This window comes from Pithys albifrons, chromosome 2 (assembly GCF_047495875.1).
Source record: "Pithys albifrons albifrons isolate INPA30051 chromosome 2, PitAlb_v1, whole genome shotgun sequence".
Taxonomy (NCBI): domain Eukaryota; kingdom Metazoa; phylum Chordata; class Aves; order Passeriformes; family Thamnophilidae; genus Pithys; species Pithys albifrons.
The window spans coordinates 23,176,064-23,199,432 of NC_092459.1; the positions used below are offsets into that span (position 1 = coordinate 23,176,064).

The following is a 23,369-nucleotide window of genomic DNA, read 5'->3' on the forward strand; positions in this document are numbered from 1 at the left end:
TACTTTATTCATATTACCTTGCATCAGAATGGGTGAGCAACCAGATGAAGCACTTTGGGGTCTGTGAGACAGGACCCAAAAAACCCAAGCAACTTAGTGACTTCACTGCCATCAATCTTCACTAAAAAGAGTACATGGACAACTACCATTAATATTGTAACATTTTTATTCAATTAAAACAGCACGCTAAATTAGAAAAAATATTTTAATAATGCGCTGCCTGCAGCACAGAACCTGTATGTGCTCTGTGTCATGAGACACTCGAGGTCAGGCCGGGACACCGGGATCCTGTTTGCTGGCACCACTCTCCTCTCATCAACCCTGCAGAAACCATTAGGAATGCCTTCCTTGAACAGCACCGGACCCTTTCATCTCTGCTCATCCTTCAGCAAGCACATACCCACTGGTACCTTCAGGCATGAGCCTCCCACAGAAATGACAGAAGCTACAGAAAAGAGGCAGTTGCTCAGAGGTGGGTGGGTGGGAAAGGGAAAGCAGGGGCTGCAAGGAAGCCCCTGTGCCTCTGAGGAAGGAGCTGCTCCACAGAAACACTAATACCTCAATGGGAGAGCTACATGTGAGAGCAGCATTTATGTACTGCCTGAAGTACAGAAAGCATCAGCAATGCTACAGCAGCCATCAGTGTATGTCTTTAATGTCGAAAGACATTAAAGCAATGAAACCATCACAGCAAGATTTCTTTTGGTGAAAACCATGCTCCAACTTACATTTCTCAAAAAGAATCAGTGAAATAATTGGCAAAACAAGCTTATCTGATTCACAAAACCAAATTGTATTCCCTCAACAGATCGTTTTTTCCATCTATTTTTGAGAATCCTTCTGTTTTTCATTTACATCAAAGCCTGTACTTGAGAACTTTGCTTTAAATATAAAGTCAAATAACTATTTAGTAGTCCAAATTGGACTTACTAATAGAAACCAAAATTAAAAGGGTAAACCTAAAACTTAAGCAACCAGCCAATGAGGATTCCAGGAACTCCACAACGTTCACTTTACTTGAAAGAAAATAATAATATAGCACTGAAATATTAACAATCAAAACAGTTGTCAAAACAGCTCCAGAGACTAAATTTCTGTTTCTTGTCAACACAGTAATTATTGAACAGGCAACAGAAGTGTACTTGATAGTAGAGAGAATACTTGTCCAAGTGTTTTATTTCCACCATTGAGAGGTCACCACCAATATCAGTTCAGGACCACTGATATTGCCAAAAGCCAGATTTCCTCTCTGCTGATCATGTCGCTACTATCTCCAGGTTTTTTAAGAGAAACAGAGAAGAATGTTGTTTCTGTGGTTGTCCATGGAAGTGCTCACTGCTTTGTTCTCTACCCTTGAGAGCTCTGCTGACTGCTACAAGAAATCAGGATCCTTGCCCCAACCTTTTGCTGCTGGAGCTGTAGAAGCTGGGTCAGATTGTGCAGGGAAGGCATTTGCTCCTTATTTTCTCTGCATCTGCAAACAGTAGCTGTGACTCTGTGATCCTTATGGGCCAATTCCAACTTGAGATATTCTATGATTCTATAATATTAGACTAAGATACAGGAAACATTAAAAAGAAAAAAATCACAAACAACCAAAGCCACAACTCAAAGCAGGAATGAATACTTTAAATAAAATGTTTAGCCCCTGTCTTTTTCTAGTTTATTCCCTTTGGCTTTTACCAAATGTAACCAGGAAAATATAACAAATTGCTTTCCCACCTCTCAGTTATATCAAACCACTTTTAATATACGGAAGCTCATGGAGGAGAAATCCATACAGGGTTACTAAATAAATACACACTGTTGCATCCAGCTCAAGTAAAGGGTTGCTGATTGACAGATTACTAGTAGAGAAATAGCATGTTACTGTATTTTTCAAGGCATCTCCACAGCTGTTTAACTTTAGCACCTTTAGTGGGACAGTGCACTGCACCCAGAGGCTTTGTAACTCTGGTGATGCATATGGTGGCAGCAGCAGGTCTTTGGCTATCTCCCAACTCCACAAAATTGTTTAAATTAAAGTCACAAGAGTCTATGAGACATTAACTGAGAGAGGATACTGGATTGAGTGAACTTTCACTGTAACTCATGATGGACATTCTTTTCACTGTATGCTTTTTACCTCAGTATCTTACGTGTCACTTTGATAGCAAAAGGGATCTTTAGAGAGAGTGGAAACAGCCCCTGAGGTAAAATGGTCAATCTCAGACAGAGGGATAACTAACAGTTTATGTAAAAGCCTCTACTCTGACCCCCAGAAATGAGGGGCTGTAGAGTACACCTGTTATCTCTGAGTGATTTTCATGAAGACTCAGGCAAGTTTCTCTGCATCTCAGAGTACATGAAAGGTAAAGCCCTAGCAATGTTTCTAAGCATCAGATTCTTGAGCCATGACCAGCTGGGGAGTAGCTGGTCTCCATCAAAGCAGAGATGGTAAAGTATTATTTCTGTCTTCACCAAAGGCAGCAGAGAAAGATGTTGCAGTAAACCTGGCTGCAGCTGCTCATGCCCTGTGAGTGCTTGGCCAGAGACAAGTGACAGCCTCCCCAATGCACATTCAGGTTTTGTCACATACAGGAGGAAAACTCAGTGAAGTTTGTAAATTGGTGATATATCAACTCACCCACATGTTGTGTCATTTTAGGCAGCATTAACGAATTGCACAGTTCCTACAACTTATTTCTTGCTGTCTTCTGGGTGCTACAATTTCTCAGTGACCAGACAAATATATAATTTTTTTCTTCGCAGGAATATTCTCTGAGGAAAGTTTCCATTTAGAGCACTTTGAAGTTTTACAGAATCAAAAATGTTTACTCAAAAATGAGTGCAGTTTTGTCACTATTCAAACTGAGGAATGGAGAGAAAGAGAATCATATTTCTTTTCTCTGAGAACCCTGGCTGCTCTGCTGCATAAAGATTTCTTGCTGAAGAACTACACTCAAAGGAGGAGTTCCTTCCTTAACTTTTTCCCATTGCCAGTTACTGCCTAAGAAAGCCAGGAATGGTATGATTATAACCTTTCCAGCATTCTGAGAAAATAGCCAGACTAAAGGTTATACATGTTATGTAGCCTTCCAAGTATAAATTAACACCTTTCATATGGCATCACTGCATAAACATTTCACAATTTAACTAGAGATAATTAGGTTTGACATACAAAGGGACAAATAGTAAGACATTACAACAATAATGACTGAAAGGACATGCTAGAGATTCTTTGCATTTCCAAAACTTATGCACTACTACAGCAACTGTAGAAGCAAGAGAAAAGTAACCCTGAAAATTCTGATTAAGATGCATTAAATAATGTGGAAAAGTAATGCAATATTGCATTACCTTTTTTTATATTTGCTCTCTCCATTTTCCAAATTAATGGGTTTTACAAATAAAATCTTAGGGCAACTTACATTTAACTATTTATTCCTAACTCTACATTATACTGCCTGTCCTAAGCATTCAAAAAGTCTATGAGCTCATTCTAAGTCAGTTTCTTTTATCAAGTAATTCATCTGAATCTATATTTATTTCTTCTTGGATTTCAGTCCCATTCTTCATTCATGTTGTTCACATATTTGTTCTTCTCCATTTATTTTTCTTGGTGGGTACAACTAATGACGTTATTATACTTGCAGACATTTAAAAGAATAACAGCAGTTCCTGGGAAGGGTGAGGCTGTGAAACTATCATAAATTTAGGCTCGGTTTGCGCCAACATATAAGAACATAAATGCAAGATTGCACATAATTAGATAAAATGTCCTACAGTGATGAGTACATCAGTATCCCTCCTACTATTTCTTTCTGTTTCTATATTGGAGCAAACTATTTTTGCGTAATCAGCAGTATAATTAAGTTCATACCAGAAGTGTTCTACAACATTAAATATATGACTACATTTTTTATTTAGAGGAATCAAGAAAGAAAATTATGTGCTTAAGTTCAACATATCATGAGTTTTCTTCAGGGTTTTTTTAACAGTTAGTAGTAGTGCAACGACAATGAAAAGTAGTTGTAAAAGAGTTTCATTCTGTCTAAGCAATAGCTGTATTAAGTTTATGCAAGAATACATGGCAATATAAAGCACACAGAATACAGTTTGATATATTTTGTTTCCTAACCCTGAAATCAAGCAGAAAGGATTGCCTGGATTCCCTTAAAAAGAAAAGACTAATGGGTTTTTTTCCTGGGCTGTCCATCACATTTCCCCCACCTTTGCTATCTTTCTTTTTACGACAGTAGCAAGGGTAACAGACATAATTTTGTTTGCCCTCTAAAAATCTAAAAGCCTGCCTGATAGACAGACTGAGTTCTTCAAAGAGAGCTGGAGAAACATGTGAGACACATCAGTACAAATGTAGGCAAAGACCTCTTACAGATGAGTGAGTATATCAAGTCTAGGGCTGCAGCAATGGGAGCTTGCAGGTTTGATGGCAAAGCAACGTGGGCTAGCTGAAAGTGAATGTCCAAGCACCTGCAGAATATGAACACTGGAAACCTCAGAGAAACATTAGCAACACATCTTTTCCACATTTTCAGAAATCAGTCTCTCCTGTCTCCACATACACCTCCGTGGTTCCTCAAGTATGTATTAGCTAGGACTGTTCCTGCTGGTCAATCATTTTGTATTTCTCCCTCAAAACTCAATAAAGGCACTAACAATTACTTCAAGATTATTTTTGATATTTCATTCATTTATGCCACAGTCACAATTTAAATGTTTTATTAAAAATCATTGACTTAATAGTCAAAAAAGTGTTTCTGAAACTACTGATAATGCAAACCACTTCAATCTTCACTCCAGAAGATATTTTAGGGATAGGCAAGAAAAAAATCCAATGGGCCAGTACTTTAAATGCAACTATTCTCCAACATGATTACAATTTCCATGATTAGAGGTGTTCAATAGAAACAAAATAAAACCCACAAGAATGAATACTACATGGTAAGACTTCATATTTGTAGCTTATATATATATATATACTCATAAAGTATTATGCAGATCATATAAAGGAGCAGAGATAATCAAAGATTTGACACATTTTTAGTAGATTTTGGAAAGAAGGTTTTGTATCAAGTGTATGAAGTCTTTACGTCAACTTCAATGCTGTACATTGAAGACCAAAGTAAGCAGTTAATATATATTATAACCCAAGCAAAAAGACATATTGATGAAAGCAAATAATTCTCTTAAGTGGGATGGGCTGACTGTTTATTTTTCATATGATTCAGTAAAGCACACAAACACACAGATTCCTTCAGTCTACAGCAGAGAAAGTTTGTATTCATGCTCCAACGTCTGAAGTCACTGAAGACTTGTAATTTTAAATCCAATTTATTCTGGCACTTTGCATTTTGTTGGATTTATTCCCACTCCAAGAGAATGCTGTGCCAAAAGCCAGCAATTAGTTACTACAGGATAAAGAAAAAGGAGGTTTACCACAGCATTTGAGCTACTGAACTGATACATGACTACCTGGAAAACAATATAGGATGGGCGACTTATGTAAGCAACCACACTTGGCAGCTCAGCGTTCTGGCTGCAATAAATTAATTTGAAGTCTCCCTGGAAATCATGATTTCATCCTGCCTGTGAATAGCCTGTGCTGTTCTCTCTTTATCAACTATCTTGAGATTCCACAGAAATTTCCCTCCTTGGCTGGGCCCAAGGTAAACAAAGCAGCTAATCAATAGAGTAAAATCTGACACTCAAATTGTACAGTTGAAATTAACCTCACATGCGATAACAGGATTCTGTGTAAGAAATGTTTCAACCCAATGTTACAGGAAACCTAAAAGTTTGAATTTTGAGTGTGCACATGTATATCTATGTTACCAAATGGAAAAAGAGAAAACTATTTAATACAAACAAATACTTGGTGCAATAATTTGGGAGACCATTTTTTTTGCACTAATGAATGTAGTATTCAATTGGGCCAGTGACAACTGTTGGTAAACAGAAAGAAAACAGTCATTTGGGCACATAATACAATCACTAGAAATTATATAAAATAATTTCATATAATTACCTATCATTATATTTAGCAATGAAACCACTGTGGAAATTGGCTCAAGCCTGTGAGAAAGGTACAACAATCTCTAACAAGTGGTGATAAAAAAGAGGCATAAAGGCTACAGAGAAATGAATTGAATCCAAGTAACAACTTCTAATGCAATTAAAACTCTACTTTAGGATCATGTCTAGGTGACAAGAGATACACCGAATTGCTCAGCCATTACTGCTGTGGTCTCAAAGTTCTCAGAAAAGCAAGACAGCCAAGGACTCAGAAATACTGGCAGTGCTACCAGACTTAGTTCGGTCCTGATATGTCAGACACGTGTTTCTGCCAAGAGCTCCTTACCTGCTTCTTTCCTTTCCCCTTACAATTATTTTCTTTCCATCTTTTTATTTTTGCTCTTCACTTTTAAAAAAGGGAGTGTAGAGTTGGCTTAGCTAAGATGTCATTTGCAAAATGATGACTGCAACATTTGCCTTGAAAACAAAAGATGCAGTAAGAAATACACAACAGGTGATGTCAAGTAAGATTACTATATGAAGGAAAGAATAAGTCCATGGGCTTCATTTGCCTCCTTCAAGTAAAGACCAGCATCAGAAATAGAAATTATATCTTTCTATCTCCCTTTTTCTTCTCTTCCTTTCTCCTGTTTATCAGTTGAACAGGTTTGCATTCCAGCACCAAGCCCATTAGTGTTATTCATAAGTCTGTTTCCAGAAAATATACTTAATGCTATTATTAGTTTTAATTTAAGTACTTTCAAATGCTAGAGAGGATAAGAATAATGCCATGCTTTGGTCAAAGTTTTCAAAAATTTATTTAAAAGCTTAGTTTTTGCGGTTCTTAACTGTCCTGTCTCTTTTTGCCTTATCTCCAGAAATATTCAAAAAAAAGCAAATCTGATTATTATTTCACTTTTCAATAGCAATCCATAGCCACAGGAAAAGCTGATTAAACTATCTATTCAAGCATCAAAATTTAATTTTATTGTTTTACACAAAAGAATGAATGGATGTTTATTCTATTTAACTTAGTACAACAGCCTTTAGAGTACAGAGAAAGGTATTATAATGATGTAGACTGGCCCCTAAAACATTTGATTATATGTCAGCATTTTAACAACAATATATAAATTCCCTGACATTAAACCAAGAAGAATTACAAAATGTAAACAGATAAAAAGGATTTCTACATTTTCCAATTCTATGTTTTTTAAACAGGAGGGTTCTTTTTACTTAGCCTTGTTTTCACTGAAAATTTTGAAAAGTCTTTCAAAGGAGGTTGTGATGGCTGAAGGAATGGAAATAGTAGAAATTCTAGAGGAATTCAGGACCTGAACTAGTGAAAACTTTGAAAGAATTCCAATTGCATTCAGGGGAGTTTTAAATAGCTTTTTGAGGGAAGAAAAAAGAAATTTAGCACATTCATCCTTCAAGGGGAAAACATAAGCATTTGCTCTACAAATTTGATGTACCTTTGAAGTACATCCAAAATTCGGTACTTTGAGAAACACGTGCAGTATGATCCCAAGGAAAAATTAAAAGAATGCACAATTGCCATGCCCAGCTGTTTTACACCTGCAAGAAGACTACTCCCAAATTCTCTGCCTCCTTCCTCCAGAGGTGCAGGGGGATGGGGAATGGTGGTTGCAGTCAGTTCATCACACATTGTCTCTGTCCGTCCTTCCTCCTTAAGAGGAAGACTCCTATGCTCTGGCACAGGGTCCCTCCCATGGGAGACAGTACTCTATGAATTTCTCTAGCATGAGTCCTTTCCACAGGCTGCAGTTCATGAACTCCTTCAGCATGGGTTCCCTGCAGGGTCACAAGCCCTGCCAGCAAACTTTCTCCCATATGGGCTCCTCTATCCATGGGCCCACAGGTCCTGCTGATAGTCTGCTCCAGTGTGGGCTTCCCACTGGGTCACAGACTCCTTCAGTCATTTGCCTACTCCAGAGTGGGGTCCTTGATGGGCTGCAGGTGGATTTCTTCTCCACTGTGGACCTTCATGGGCTGCAGAGGAACAGCCTTACCATGGTCTTGACCATGAGCTGCAAGGAAATCTCTGCTCCAGCACCCAGAGCACCTCTGCCCTTCTCCTTCTTCACTGACCCTGCTGTCTGCAGAGTTGTTCCTCTCACATATTCTCACAGCTCTCTCTGGATGCAGTTGCCACTGCACAGGTTTTTTCCCACCCAAAGGTGCTACCACCATCACCAATGGGCCTAGCTTTGGTCAGCAGGGCTCTGTTCTTGGTGTAGTTTGGCATTGGATCTGTCAGGCCCAGCAGAAACTTCTGGCACCTTCTCAGAGAAGCCACTGCTCTGGCCCCAATACTAAAACACGGCCATGCAAACCTCATACAACTTCACACATCTAAACATACCAGTCTGTTTTGTCCCAGTCCTGGAGCAATAGTGTGTATTGATGTGATTATCTACAGAATAATGACACCAAAAACAACATCTCTGAAGTAACCTACATAGAATAAACTTATGACAGTGATTACTCCGGATGATCTAGGAAGTGTTGCTGTTGTAGATATTCTTTAGTGTCTGCTAATAAGCCTGTTTTCAGATTATTTAAAGAATCACTCTTAATGAAATAATCCAGCTCCTTGCAGGGACCGGGGGGGAAGAGGGGCAGGGAGTTAGGGGCATTGCTACAGGTAACTGACAGAGAACTTAGAGCTGAGATATCTGAAGGACTCTGGAGCACTCCTGGGGTGCAGGGAGTGAGGATGCAGAAGCTGCAAGTAGTCCTGGTCAGTACTGTTCTGGGGTTGTGGGAGTCCAAGAGGGAGACAGGAATAAAATCAGTGTCTCTTCTTGTCTCCCCCACCCCCAGGCTGTCTACCTAAATGCAGAGAAAGCCGAAGGATGATCTTAGTGCAATCTGCAACTACCTATAGGGAAAGTCTAGAGAAGATGGAGGCAGACTCTTTCCACCGCCATCCAGTGGAATGATAAGGGGAAATGGGCACATGTGGGAACACAGAAAATGCCAATTCAGTAAAAGGGAAACATTTCTTTTCTACTAGGAAGATGGCCAGACACTAGAGGAGTTGGCAAAATCTTCATCTTTGTGTTATTCAAGCTTTAGCCCACCTACACTAACTGGGTCTCCTTTGAGCTGTGGCTTGAAAAGACAATGCCAGGAGGTCCCTTCCAACCTCCATACTTTTGTATCTCTGTAGTTTCTTTCCAGTAGGCCTCCTCACTCTTCAGAATACAGTTTCCAAGGCACTTGATCTCGAAGTGCATGGCCCCTATCCCTCAGGGACATCACCCTTCTCCAAACCACTTGCTTTTCTGAGCTATTCTGTTGCAGACAGGGACTATGAAAATAAGAGAGTGTGACAAAGAACAGACAGGAGAAAGAGCGGGAACAGGGTGAGGAAAGCAGGTCCAGACAGCCCTGCCCTCCTGCTGCCCTGGAGTGCAGAATGGGCCTTCAAGACAGCCATTGTCATCCCACATATTGTGACCTCTCTTCTTGGCAACAAGATCAGCAGACAGCTAACAAAGAGACAAAGTCTGGATATTCAGAGTTCATCCCATGCTTTGGGTATTCAAAGCACACCCAGCAGCTACTCCCCAACTCCCTATCACATGCATAAAATATCCAACCATGTCCTGAAAGTGACACCTACCAAACATCTTCCAGTTTGAAGTCGGCAATGACAAAACACTATTTTTTTTACTGACACCTCAGACATGCTTAAGAAGGAATTCATCTTGTTCTCAGAGACATCCACCAGCTCTTCAGCTTTCCACTTTCAAAAAGTGCCCTTTCATTCCATGCAATTCTTTCATGATTAACTAGCTCTTCTCTTTCATTGTTTAGCAGTCAATATTTCTCTTAACATATTAAAAATATTCCCTACGTGTCTTTGTGTGCTTGAATTTTCGGATGTGATACCTTGTAGTTGGATACATCACTGTATCCCAACTGCCGAGATATCACATTCCTGTTTTATGATGAGCCTTACCCTTGGTGATGCTGGGGAGTGATTCTCCCACTACTAAGTTAACAGAACAGTAAGTACCATCTCATCTCTATGAAAAAGCCCCTGAACCCTATAATACTACTTTAACCTTTTACCTCCTATATGTTTGCTTTTTCCTCTGTCTCACGTCAGACAATCTGGGCTGCTGGCCACTTCTTTTGTTTAATCTTCAGACATTCACTAATTAGGTTTTAATAGTATGACAGTGCAACTCCAGATCTCCAGGGTATAGTGAGAACTATCTTCAAGACTGAGTTGTTTGATTTTATAACAATTCCAACAGACAGGTTTGTTACACACTTGAAAATTCTTAGAAATCTCAGTTTTCAAAACTGCAGAAAATTATCCCTCAGCCATTGCAGAAAATTCCCCATAATCTGGCACTGTAAGAATGGAGTGGGGGTGAAAGGCAGCATCCTGTTCCATCTTGCTAAGTTACTCATGGCAAGAAGGAAAATTCTTTCCTCCCACTCTACATCTATGTGGAAATCTTCAACATATGGGTCAGAGAGTTATCTGGCCCCCAGGGATGAGATTCGCTCTATACTCCGCAAACAGTATCCCAAGCAGTCATAAGCACTCAACACCCACACACCTCTTAGGTTCTGACCAGGGCACCAGAATAAGTAAGGCACTTTTCTCCCTCTTTTCAGCAGTAATTATTTACCAGAAGATCAACCACAGACTACTACTCTGACAGATTCTATATTTTACAATACTACAACCCATACAGTAAACAGCCTAAGACTTTCCCTTGAGGACATGGTTTAACAATGAACATGATGATGGTGCTGTGTTCGAGTTCGTGATCACAGAATCACAGAATATGCCAAGTTGGAAGGAACCTACAAGGATCATTGAGTCCACCTCCTAGCCCTGCACAGGACCATCCCCAAGAGTCCCACCATGTGCCTGAGAATATCTTCCAAGTGCTTCTTGAACTCTGTCAGGCTTGGGGCTGTTACCACCTCCCTGGGGAGCCTGCTCAGTGCCCAACAATCCTCTGGGGGAAGAATCTTTTCCTAATACCCAAACTAAACCTCCCCTGACACAACTTCAGGCCATTCCCTTGGGTCTTGTCACTGTTTACCACAGAAAAGAGATCAGTGTCTGCCCCTCCTCTTCCCCTCACAAGGAAGTTGTAACTGCAATGAGGTCTCCCCTCAGTCTCCCCTTCTCCAGGATGAACAGACCAAGTGACCTCAGCCAGTCCTCATACGGCTTCTCCTCCAGGCCCTTCATCATCATCATTGCACTCCTTTGGATGTTCTTCGATAACTTAATTACTCTCTTATATTGCAGTGACCAAAACTGCATACAATATTCAAGGTGAGGCTGCCCCAGTGCAAAGCAGAGCAGAACAATCCCCTCCCTTGACCAGCTGGCAATGCTGTGCCTGATGCCACCCAGGAGAGAGTTGGCCATCCTGGCTGCCAGGGCACGGCTGAGTCATATTCAACTGTCCATCGATCAGGACCCTCAGCTCCCTTTCCATGGCACTGCTTTTCCAACCTTAATGGTTTTATGAATGTATTCTGACTCCTTCATCCCATTCCACTTGCAACTTTTCTGTTCAAGAGAACAGTGCAAAAGCTCTGCACTTCGCTTCTTTTTGGCACGAAAGGGCCTGGAATTTGTTAATAATTCAAGGGTATCACATTTCTGCATCAGCTAACTTGACTTAAATTAGCAACAGGTGCATTAAATGGCCATTAGAGGTTACAGCAGTTTAGGCAACACTTTTTTCTTTCAAAAGCTAAGATTAATTTTCCAAAGTACTTCCTATATCTTGAAACATACAACATGTGCAATGTATTTTCCATAAAGTCCATTAAGATGTCTACTGTCACTAATATAGGTTACAAAAGCATGAATAAAACAACATGGCACACTTACTAGGACCTATGACGAGTTGCTTACACTGTATATTGACAGTATCAGACAGGCCTGAACAAAGTATAGGTTGCGCTTTCTTGAATAAACAGTGTACAACTTACCTTTCAGAGGAATACCACAAATTTTAAAAAGCAATTCTTATAGTATCATAAGTTTTAATACAAATTTAATTTAAAAAAGTGAAAGGAATACAATAGGTTATTATTTGTCCCAGAAATCTGACATTTCTAAAGATGCCAGACACATTTTCAGACATATTCCAGAGTTAGTTAACTTGAGGTTTTTTGGGTTTTTTTAGATGTCAGACTGGTACTCTTAGAAAATGTCAAACTGGTGCTCTTAGAAAACTAATAGATTTCAGGTTTGTTTACAAAGATGAATTTATATACAAGAGGGAATTCTGATATATTTTGTGTTCCCAGTAATGAAAAATCTTGACTATCAGAGTGTTCCAGAGCAAAAACTGACAGTGCTTCCAGGTTTTATTCTGGCACTAGAAGCTAAGGATTATACAGTTGGACAAAAACACTATGCATGCAGTCTTAGTGTCTTCATTTAAAGAAGGCTTGTCGAGATAAACGCCATCTGTTAAATATCAGTTCCAATCTGTATTTCTCACAGTAAATGAAAAGTCATGGTTTAAAAGCATTACTAGCACATTCTTCAGACCTTGGGGTTTCACAGCCTCCCTTTTAGGAGTGATCCTTTCTAATTATGTCCAGTTCTTAATCTTCTGCCAGCATTCCCAAGAGTCTGACAATTTATCACCAGAACACTGAAGACGCTGGAGGTAATAACAGGGTTTTACACTTTTTACTGCAGTTAATTTTTAAATACTTGGTGCAAAATAGTTAGTTACAAAATGAGGTGCTGCTTGTGCCTATTGTGGTACAACCCAAAAGAGGTAAGCATATGGTATGACTGAGAGGTGTTGAAGCCTCTGTACCAGAGGGCAACCTCCTGGTGGTGAAGGGTAAGTCTGAGTTAGGCACAGCCTTTGTCAGGCAAGTCTTGACTGTCAGTGCTACAAAGCATCACTGAGTGAGTGTCAGAGAGACATTTCTACAGTTCTGCTCAGAGACATCTTGAATAGGAAGATCCTAAAGAAGCTGTCAAGTGTGGTATTGGCTACAAGCCAGTATTAATATTACCTTACCTGCACCAGAGGATATAGAGAATTTTGTACAGAATTTAATACTAAGGGCCAGATGGACAAATTCCTTTTCAGTAAAGTATATTACTGTCTATATTCTATGCTGAAGTATAAAAAATACGTAAATTATAACACAAAAATGTAAAATAAATACAGCATTTACCTGCAAATAGTAAAACAAGCACCTGTGGGTTTAGAAAAAGCTGATCATTGTATAGACACAGCGTGACTTCTTCAGCTTAAAGTGATTAGATAGACTACTGCTTCCATTCAAAAAAAAAAGTAATCTCAATGGTTTATAAAATCTGCATCTGGACCGTAATTTGTTGCATTAAGGCCTAAATACACACAGCATTGTCTGTATGACTGGGCCTCCAAATGGAATAAGTCAGGAAGTCATCAAAATAAATAAGCATGCATGTTAAATCATGCAACTTAAAACTTTAAGTAACAGCTATGCTATTTCCAGTTACAGAGTGATATGCAGTGCTCAAACCTCGACCTAACACTGCTTTTCATGTAAAAGAAATAAAAAGAAGTATTCTTTGAAATTCTATTCCGCCAATTTTGTTAATACATTTACAAAACACAAAACTAACAAAATATTGAATTGTATGGGAAAGCTAACTTAATTCGTTCAGGATTGTTTTACAGAAGTTATATATGCCACTGCAAAAATGGTGGTATTTGCAGGTCTTTTAAGGCCACAACAGTTATATGAGTGGTCTGAGGATTCTAGATACTCCACACAATAAGCTAATAAATTTCATATGTTTATCTACAGTTGCAGAATGACTTTGTTTAATGCCATCTCCTTCAAAACCAAGTGTCTTTGGAGGAATCTCTGGAATATAGTATCAACAGTCAAAGATGGTGTGCAAAGTAGTATATACTGTTCTCTTACTTAAAAAACTATAAGGAATTTATCCCCTGACTAACATGGACTTTCCTGCCTCTGAACCTTATTATCAGATGTGTGATTACATTCTCAGTTTTTATTTGGACTCTATAATTTATCAGAATTCACACTCACTTTATCTATAGTTTAGCCACAACAAATAGCAACTATAACATATTCCACAAGCATTGCCTGATATTCTAGATCTTTAAAATCAAATGCTGTCCTGTATGTTTTGGAACAGGCTTATTAAATATGAACTTTACCTATGCACATTATTATTGGTTCTCAGATATTATTAAAGGTGAAAAAGGGGAATAAACAAATATAGAAAGCCAGTTTCTTTACAGCCATATTGTAAAATAAACTTCCATAAAACAAAAACAGATCTAAAATATCAATCAGTGAAAAAGGTATAAGCAAACAAAAATAGAAAACAAACACTGCAGGAAAAAATTGTCAAAATATCTGTGTCACAAAGTTGTGTAGGAATATTTTCTAAGAGTTGACATAATAAATATTAATATTTTCCACAATATCAAAACATTCTCGACACCTTGGCCTATTAATTTCCAGGAGAGAAAAGCTACTTCTTGTTTATTCAAACAAGAAAACAGGTTAATGATTTAAAGCGATTATATATTTACTTCAGGTGTCAACAATCAGTGCTTAAGCTCTATTTTGCTATTAGTGTAGCAGTTTGCAGCCACCACGTAACAGAATTTTCATAGCACTTTGATTTCTGAGTGTGATTTCATTGCCTGCAGTTCTCCAACTTTTCAAAGGCATCCTATAAGTAAATCTGCGGGGCAGAAGGCATATATCACCCAGGTCTATTGAAAGATCAGACAGAGTGAACCATGAAAAAAATCCAAACTGCATGAAGTCAAGTGCTGAAGAGCAGAGAGAATCAGGTCTTCTGTAAAGAAAATGCTCTGTACTGGACAGCTCCAGGATGGTTTTGTTGAATGCCTTTTACTTCCTACTGTCAGGTACCATCAAACCATGAATAGCCAGTACTTAGCAAAAGTGGGTATACTTATGCATATGCAGAGAAGAAATTCTTCTTTGCTAGTAATATCTCTTCTGAGGGCAGATACCTTATTTAAATCCAGATTAGAAAGGAAAATAAATGATAACTAAGTGTAAGGCCCTTACTCTTTAAGAAATAAAAATTAGGCTTTATTCTTGGTACTGCTTGGCTTCCTCAAAGAGAACTATGTGCTTCTGAAAATTAGGTGCAGCTGTCCTCTGTTTTGAGCTCCTTAATGAAATCCTCTGCATTCTGGCTTCCCTCCTCTTTTTTGGCAAAAGTTGTCAATGTTCATTTCAGCCCAGTCATGAGCACGACATGGCCATGTGGGCCTCTTTGCACAGCAAATGGACTTAATCACAGAAGCACACAATTACATTCCTTTCTTCTCATTGAAAATTCACCAGGGAATAACAAACATAAACCTCCATTGTCCAGGACCTTTAAAAAGAATTTGCTGTTATTCCTACTCAGCAAATCTTCTTCTCCTTCCCTACCCCTTATTGTTTTCCATGGTGGTAAAACAGACAAAAATTCTTTATCTTTTTATCTTCTAGTGTACTGCAAGAGTATATTTTTCAGAGTTTAATATATTGCCAGCATTTATATACATTTTATCATCAGTGATTTCTCATGGCTTGTGTCATTCGACATAGGACCTGAAAGATTCCCAAGTTGATTTTTCACACATATGAAAAAACTGCCTGTACATGTCTTCATTGCCTTTATTTCCAAGTTTTTCTATTTCTCTCAACTTCCAGACAGAGCTGGAAAAAAAAGCCATTTAATATATTTGGTTGGTTTTCTTAGGCTTGCCATTTGATGCTCATTTTCTCTGCAAATGATAGTTTCTGAAAGATAAAGAAGGCTTCTTTTCAGTAGGTAAGAATTTCACTTTGCTTTCAGTAAGATAGATAATTAGGTATTTTGTCTCTGAAAATTTCCCTCCACATATTAACCCTTTATTTTTACCTTTTATTATTACTGCATTCCCACATAAACTTTCCTTTATGTTTAAGTTGCTATGAAGTAAAGGGCTGCATTCTGGCTCCAAGGTTCTTGGCTGTACTTTTCCATATTGTTCTATCTCCTCACTTGGCAGTGAATCTTATGGTATACCCCAGAAGTTCTCTCCCTTTCACTCACCCAGTTCTGTTCCCTCTTAATGGAAATGTCATTAGTAAGCAGATACCACTCCACATGGACAAAGAAGGCACATAGCTCCTTACCAACACACTCACATTCAGTTTGGCTTAAATGCTGCCAACAGTGACCTACTTTACCCCTTACAGTCCTGTGCTATCAGGGCTAAGATTGTAAGAGCTGGAGACACCTCAAATCCACCTTCCAGAGGCAATCAAACCTCTGATAAAATGAAAATTAACATTATGTAACTTTCCCCTGGGTTTTTGGCTTGGGCATAAAATCTGACTTTGGAGCCACTTCCCACAGAGTACTTTTTTTGTTTTGAAACATTTCCCACAGTTGAGAAATAAATGAATTCACAATTCTAACAGTTCTGCATGGTCCACTCCTGCCTCTTCCATCATCAAGTTGTGTTCTACATAATTCATCCATCCTTTCTGTCATTGCACAGATGTGTCTACCACCTCTTCTCCACATGGGACACTAGAGCTATTATTTTTCCCTTGCCTTTTTGTTTTACTGACAGTATTATTCTATCTTCTCTATGTGCAATAAGGAAAGGGGAAACAATAGAAAACCAGGGACAAATCCCAAGTGTAAATAAGGAGGAACATGCTGATCTGGTCATGGAGAGTTGCGACTAAAGAGATAGTAATGTAAACAGCCTTGCTGTCTAATGGAGTCTGACTGGACCACAGCTCCAAAAGAGACACTCAGGAGATGCCAGGTGGTTAAAAGACTAAGAAAAACAAATTACTATATTTGGGGACACTGAAGGCAGAAGATACTTTTCTAACTGCACTTATAATTTGAACTTTTCAGTGTATGATATCAGGAAAAGAATTGAGTACCACTTCATACATTTTCCTCAAACATACACATCACTAGAAAGCTCATCATGGGACCATGTGATCCCTTCCTGACAGCTCCCCTGCTAGTTTGGCAAAAGTTCACAGTATTCTGCACACTTTAGTGAAGCAAGGGTTATACCTCAAGATTTTAAACTGAGCTCAATAATCTGGTATTTTAATAAACTGTACTGTTGATAGAACTATGTAAAGTTATCTTGACCTCTCCACATATGATACTACAAGCTCTTGTGGAGTTAGGGAGCTCATAAGGGTGTGAGAATTGGCATTACCTACTGAGACCAAAAGAAGTACAAGGTACTCTTGACAACAAAGACTTCCCAAGTGTCTGTGAAAAGCTGAGCCTAGAGTACTCTTGCTGTTATCCTAACTGCAGCACTCTTCACTTACATGTCTTCAATTCACCTTAATTAGGCACATTTTTATATGTTGAAACAGTTCTGACCTAAAAGAAAACTTTTGGAAATCATTAACTCTACTTAATGAAGAAAGTACAGACTGTTATAAAATATTTTGGAAAGTACAAGCTGGCATGCTTTAAAACTTTTTGGGTTAATTTCACACCAGAGCTCAGGGATTTTGGTTTTTTTCCCCATTTTCTGTTGATGTAGGTTACAAATGAGTTCAGGCAAGTTAGAACACGGTTTATCATCACCATGGCTTTGCAGATTTACACAAAGGAAAAGGGAAAAGAGCTGACAGTTTTGGATAATGCAAATCAATATTGTATATTTGGTAAGTTGGACTAAATACAAAAAATGACACCAAAAATAGCTTTGCATGCAGTAAGTGGTCTTTATAATATACAAAACCACTCTGAGCTAATCAAATGGCAATGTTAATGTACTCTCCAAGCACAGAAGCTGGGATACTCTTCATTCCAAAACTTGATTTCTCCCTTTTAAAGACAGCTTGGATAAAGATACTTTTCTAGCATGTTGTACAGATAAAATAATTTTAAAACTGAAAGAGAAAAGGGTCCAAAAAACCCCTAGTTTTGTGAAATTTCTAATTCTGCTTTGGAAAGTGTTGCTTGCATAGCAAGAACACCTAACTCATAAAGCATAACATGAAGTGATGAGTCGCTTTGTTCTGGTGTGCACTGTCTAGCAATTATAGAGACCAGTGTACCATGGATTAAGAGTCATAAATTAAGGTAAAATAGACACTTCAATAGGATGAAATGGTAAAGATCCAAGATTTTGTAGAGATAAAGCCAAGATTTTACAAGTTTGACAGGTCATGTCATTGAACAAAGAAAAGGCCTAAGTCCAACAATGATGAAGATGTTTCAGGACTACCCAAGGGATGAAGTCAGAAGACCACTACCCAAATTTCAAGCCAAAAGGAAAGCTCCACCCAAGATTTCACCCAGTCAGTAAAATGGAAATTATAAGGTGAAACTATGAACTCAAAATGGTATAAATGGCTTATTTTACACAAACAAGCCAGGCAACATTTTGCCCAGTGTGAACTGGCTTGCCTCCAATGTTGTTAATAAATACCTTTGCTGCTAAAAGAATAAAAAAGTCTCTTAGCAGTTTTTTATTTTGAGGCATTTTTCTGTATCAAAAACACCCTAAAAATTTTGTCACGCAGCACATATACAGCTGTGGATATGCCACATCCAGACAGGTGCATTTAGAGCCCTCTCAGATAATCTTCCCAATTAAAACATACAAAACCCCAATGATCACTTCTTCATTCAGCATCTTTTACATCCATACACAAACCTGCATGCTTGTAAGCAAGTAGTCCATTTCTACCAGTAGATTTTATTTATGCCATAGAATATGGGGATGGCAGAGCTACATCCCAAACTGCTGATTAGCACTTCCTATGTACACATTCCTATTTACTCATTCCAGTGCTTGTGTGTTTTACTTAGAGCAGCTATAAACTTCTCTATTATTTAAAGCCTGTTTTACTACAGCATGAAGCACACTGATAAAAAGATCAGTTAGTCAACCCAACAGTGAAATGGTATAAATCACACAAAATTCCAAAATGTTGGCATGTATTTACTTTGTACTCTTATTTCCACTCACAGTATTATCCAGTATGATCAACATTGCTCATCTCCCTGGTTTCTATCTGCTGTTAATCATGAATAGTGTGCCTGACATCTACCCTAGAAGGCTAAGTCAATCAGTGCTGCTTTTAAGACAATACCTGTGCAGATTAATGGCAACTTGGAAAAGTTTCTTTTCTAAGTCTTACAGTACCTCAGTCCACAGAAACCAGAGAGAAGCAAAAAGCCTCTCAATCCATTTTGTCTATGCCACCCACAGATCTAAGTTTTTTCTACCCTATATTGTATTTCTCTGCAGACAGTCCAGTTTTAAATGAAGCAACACAGAAGTTTTGCAAGGTTCAGCCTATTTCTATGGGCAAAAGCAGTGAAATGTCAAGCCTTGAATATCTGTGGTTTTGGGTTTTTTTATTTAACAAAGCAGTGTGTATTGCCACAGTGTAGCAACCTCCTTAACATTTTTCTTCTTACACCTAAATTTTACTCTGAACTAGTAGCATTGGCTATTTACAAGCAGACCTGCCCGATGGAGCCATCTCCAATCCAAAGAAGTGAGCTGGGTTGCCAAGGGTGATCAAGGAGATGCACTGGGTTCTCCAGGCAGATGATGCACAGCAGCCATCAAGCCCTACATGCCCACCTACTCCAGCATAGGCAAGCCAAAGACAGAGTGCTGAAGCACACACATGTATCTCTATCACAAAAAATTTCAGTTCTAGAGGTTATGCCATTTTGTGTAACTGGGGGACATAAACTCTCCAACAGTCTCCTTTTGACTATCACCCTGGGATAAATGGCACAGTTGGCCTTCCAAGTCTCTATCTGCTCAGCCTTCCTAAAACCCACATCTTCAGATACTTCAGGTATCCACTACTGTGCTAAGGAGTAGATTTCACACACTTTCAAAACAAAATTTGCAGCAGCGAATCTTTGAAATGTGTTGACTACTAACGCCTTTAGCAGTCCCTTCCCACAGCCCAGGACCCCACTTCAGCCCCCCCAGGGCCATCAGTCCCAGAGAGGTACCTGGTGCACTCCAGACCATCTGCTCCTGGCTGGGGCCGTGGGACAGGCCAGGGCCATCCTTGCTACCCCTCCACAGGGAGCCCCTGCTGCTGTGCCTTGACAAAATTTGTCCTTTCTGATGACTCAGGAAAACTCTGACATCATAAAAACCAAAAGCAAGACATTCTATAGGTCACAACTTAGTATCTTCAAGCACTCTAGCCTGCCACACCACTGTGGGTGTAATGGAAAGCAGCTGAGATAGCTCATTTGGTTGGAGCATGGTGCTAATAATGCCAAGGTCATGGGTTTGATGCTTGTATGAATCACTCACTCAGAAACTGGACTCAGTGATCCTTGTGGGTTCCTTCCAACTGGGAATATTTTGTGATTCTGGGACAAGGCAGGAGCAGCAGATGATTCAGGAACAGTACATCTTCAGCAGGTATACTGAGCTCAACTCAGGTCATGCCAGCTCAAATAAGAGAAAAAAGGCACAAACAGAGACATCTCAATAATACAGATGACTAAAAGCATTGAGAAGGGATCTCTTTTCACAAAAAGACAACAAAAAGTTTGAACCAGCTTTATTCAATGGCCCTTTAGTAAAAGCAGAGCACAAGTACACCAATTAATAGCAAATAACCAAGAAATAGAGATTAGGTCTTGTCTGTTCCCACTCCTTTAAAACAAGGATGTTTAAAAAACTTAAGTGACCCTTTTTTGGACTGCAAAGCTAATTTCACAAGCAATTACAGGAAGCAAAGAATATGGTAGAATTTTTTATATAATTAAATTGTAATAATAATACACAGAATAACACAGTAAAAGAATAAAAACTGAGCAAAGCAATAAAAACCTCTAGGTAATGGAGGGAAGGAAACAAAACCACCAAGTCTCACTTCAGTCAGCTATTTCTGTAATTGATTGGGCTAATAGCTGAACCAGGAAAAACCTTGTTAAATGCAGTAGGACCAACTACACATTTCAAAGTGTGTTTAAGAACTGAACTATATTCCAAGTAATTTCCAGTATAGCGATCTCAGCCAAGACAGACGTAAATCAAACAAAATAGTCCTGCCTCATGGACTGCCTGAGTCACACTGAGGATCTGAAGGAAATAATGTGATACAATTAGCATAACTGCACTTCGAAACTAAGCTGAAATCTCCTAAAACTTACCCATAAGCAAATCTACCAATTGTGATGGTACTAAATCTAGATGTGATATTTTTGAGCAGGTCATCCACAACTGTTCTTAGACTTCAATGGCAAATGCAGTTGGAACAGAAATAATCACAAAATCTAGTATAAAAGTTTGACATGTGAGTGAAATACTATAAATGAATTACTGAACTGTGTTTGCTTTATAAATCTGGTTCTTTGATATGCATGATTATCATCATGAGTTCACAGGTTGACCTTCTGATAGCCTCTGCCACCCCTGGAGCCTTTAAGGGATCTGGAGAGGTCATTTAATGTCTCTAATAACAGGAAGGCGCGATCACCTTTGTCTTGAAGATTTCTGGTGATTGTTTGAACAGTCAATGCTCAATTACCTGTATAATTACAACAGGACTTTCTCTACTCGTTTAACCAAACATCTCCTGCACAGCTCAGCATGCTGGTTCTTGTTGTCTCCACTGGATATGGAGAAGAATTTGCTTCCCACCACCCTTCAGCAACCAATTACACAGCTGAAGATTTTTATCACATCTCTCATCAGTTTTTGATTTCCTAGACTGCAACACTCCAATTCTTTCACTGTTTTCCCATAGGTTATGTTCTCTAGATCTCTGACCACGTTTGCTACTCACCTCCTGTAACTGGTGAGACTGTGCTGGAACTTTGATGTCCGGAATCCCAAATAACACTGATACCAGACACAGATCCCAAAGTCACAACTATCCAACAGATGTAACACTCCTGTTATGCAGCCCCAAAGGACATTAGTCTTAATTTTGCACATATTTGACATGCTGTATCCTATCAAAATCTTCATGCTGAAAACAAAATTTCCCAAGAAAACTACTTAAAACATTTCTTCAAATAAATATTTTGTACTCATCCTTTAGCTCGGTATTAGGCATTGGAAAAAATATTTGAGTGATATTATATAATAAGCACACCCACAATCAATCGGGATTGAGAAAAATTTCCAAGTTTGCTAATTGTAACAGACCCACAAGGTTTTCTCAGGTGCCTGAAAGCACTTTCAGAATCAACCAGTGGACTGATTTGCCAGCACGTGAAACCCTCAAATCAGAGACCAAAACCTTTCAGCACAGCCAGTACCATGTACCTCTAAGCCTTACACAACTGAATAGCAGTAATCATAAGTGGCCCACAGCACAAATATGTCTTTCCAGGTACAGAAGCAAGTATAACTGCAGTTATTACAAACTCTTTAACTTTACTGTTTCTTCTAAAGTCTCTACTCTCTTGCCACACACTACTGAAGAAGCTGATACGCAAAGCCATTAACTTTGTGCAAGAATAACAAGGTACGAGCATAAATCAGGTTTCTGTACGGCACAGGACACAGCAGGATATAAATGTTTCATCTTGTGCCAATAAACTAAGCAAGCCTGTCATGCTAGTCCAGTATGCTACACGCACTGAAGTCACGTTGAAAAAAACCAAACCAAACCAAACCAAACAAATAAAAAAAAAAAAAAAACCACCAAAAACGCATCAGTGGAGCAGTCCGTTTTCATCCCTCTGCTAAGAAGGAGGCACAGGCTTCCTTATCTCAGCCCCACGACACTCCGGTGCCCACGGTCCCCACGCTCGGCTCCCGCGGGGCAACCCGGCTGCGGAGGGGTAGTAGAGGTCCCCCGGAGGCTGCTCCTGCTCCTGCCCGTGCCCGTGCAGCTCCCCGGCTGCTCCTCCAGCCGCCCCGCGGGCGAGGGGAGCCCCGCCGGGATGCGGTCCCGGGCAGCCCGTCTGTCCCCGCGCCCCGGGAGCCCCGCTGACCTGCCGGCGACCGTTCCCCGCCCTGCGCCGGCCGCGGTGCCCCACCTGCCGCAGGCTCCGCTCGCTGCCGTGGCGCGGCTCTGCCCCGCGCCCGCCCAGCCGCGGCCGCCCTGGCCCCGCACCGCCCGCCGGAGCCGCCCCGCCGGCAGCGCCGCCCCCGCCAGCCCCGCGCCCAGTGCACCCCTGCCGCCCAAAGTGCCACCCACGCCGTCCCGCACGGTCCCCGGTACAGGGGTCTCATAGGCTTTCCCCGGTCTGGAAGACCATCCCGATAGCCGGCTGCACCGGGGATTAGCAAAGTGTTGGATGCAAGAGGGGCAGGCCAGTAGTCTGAAGT

General features: G+C 39.8%; 1 protein-coding gene across 1 annotated transcript in view; it reads right to left on the minus strand.

Annotated features, from left to right (window-relative positions):
• COL21A1 (collagen type XXI alpha 1 chain) overlaps positions 1-23,133 on the minus strand; it is a 100,072-nt gene extending 76,939 nt beyond the window's left edge. The window contains exon 1 of the mRNA XM_071547821.1: positions 23,078-23,133. The gene's annotated coding sequence lies outside the window, so the exon portion shown is untranslated. The remainder of the gene's footprint in view (positions 1-23,077) is intronic.
• Positions 23,134-23,369: the final 236 nt, after the last annotated feature.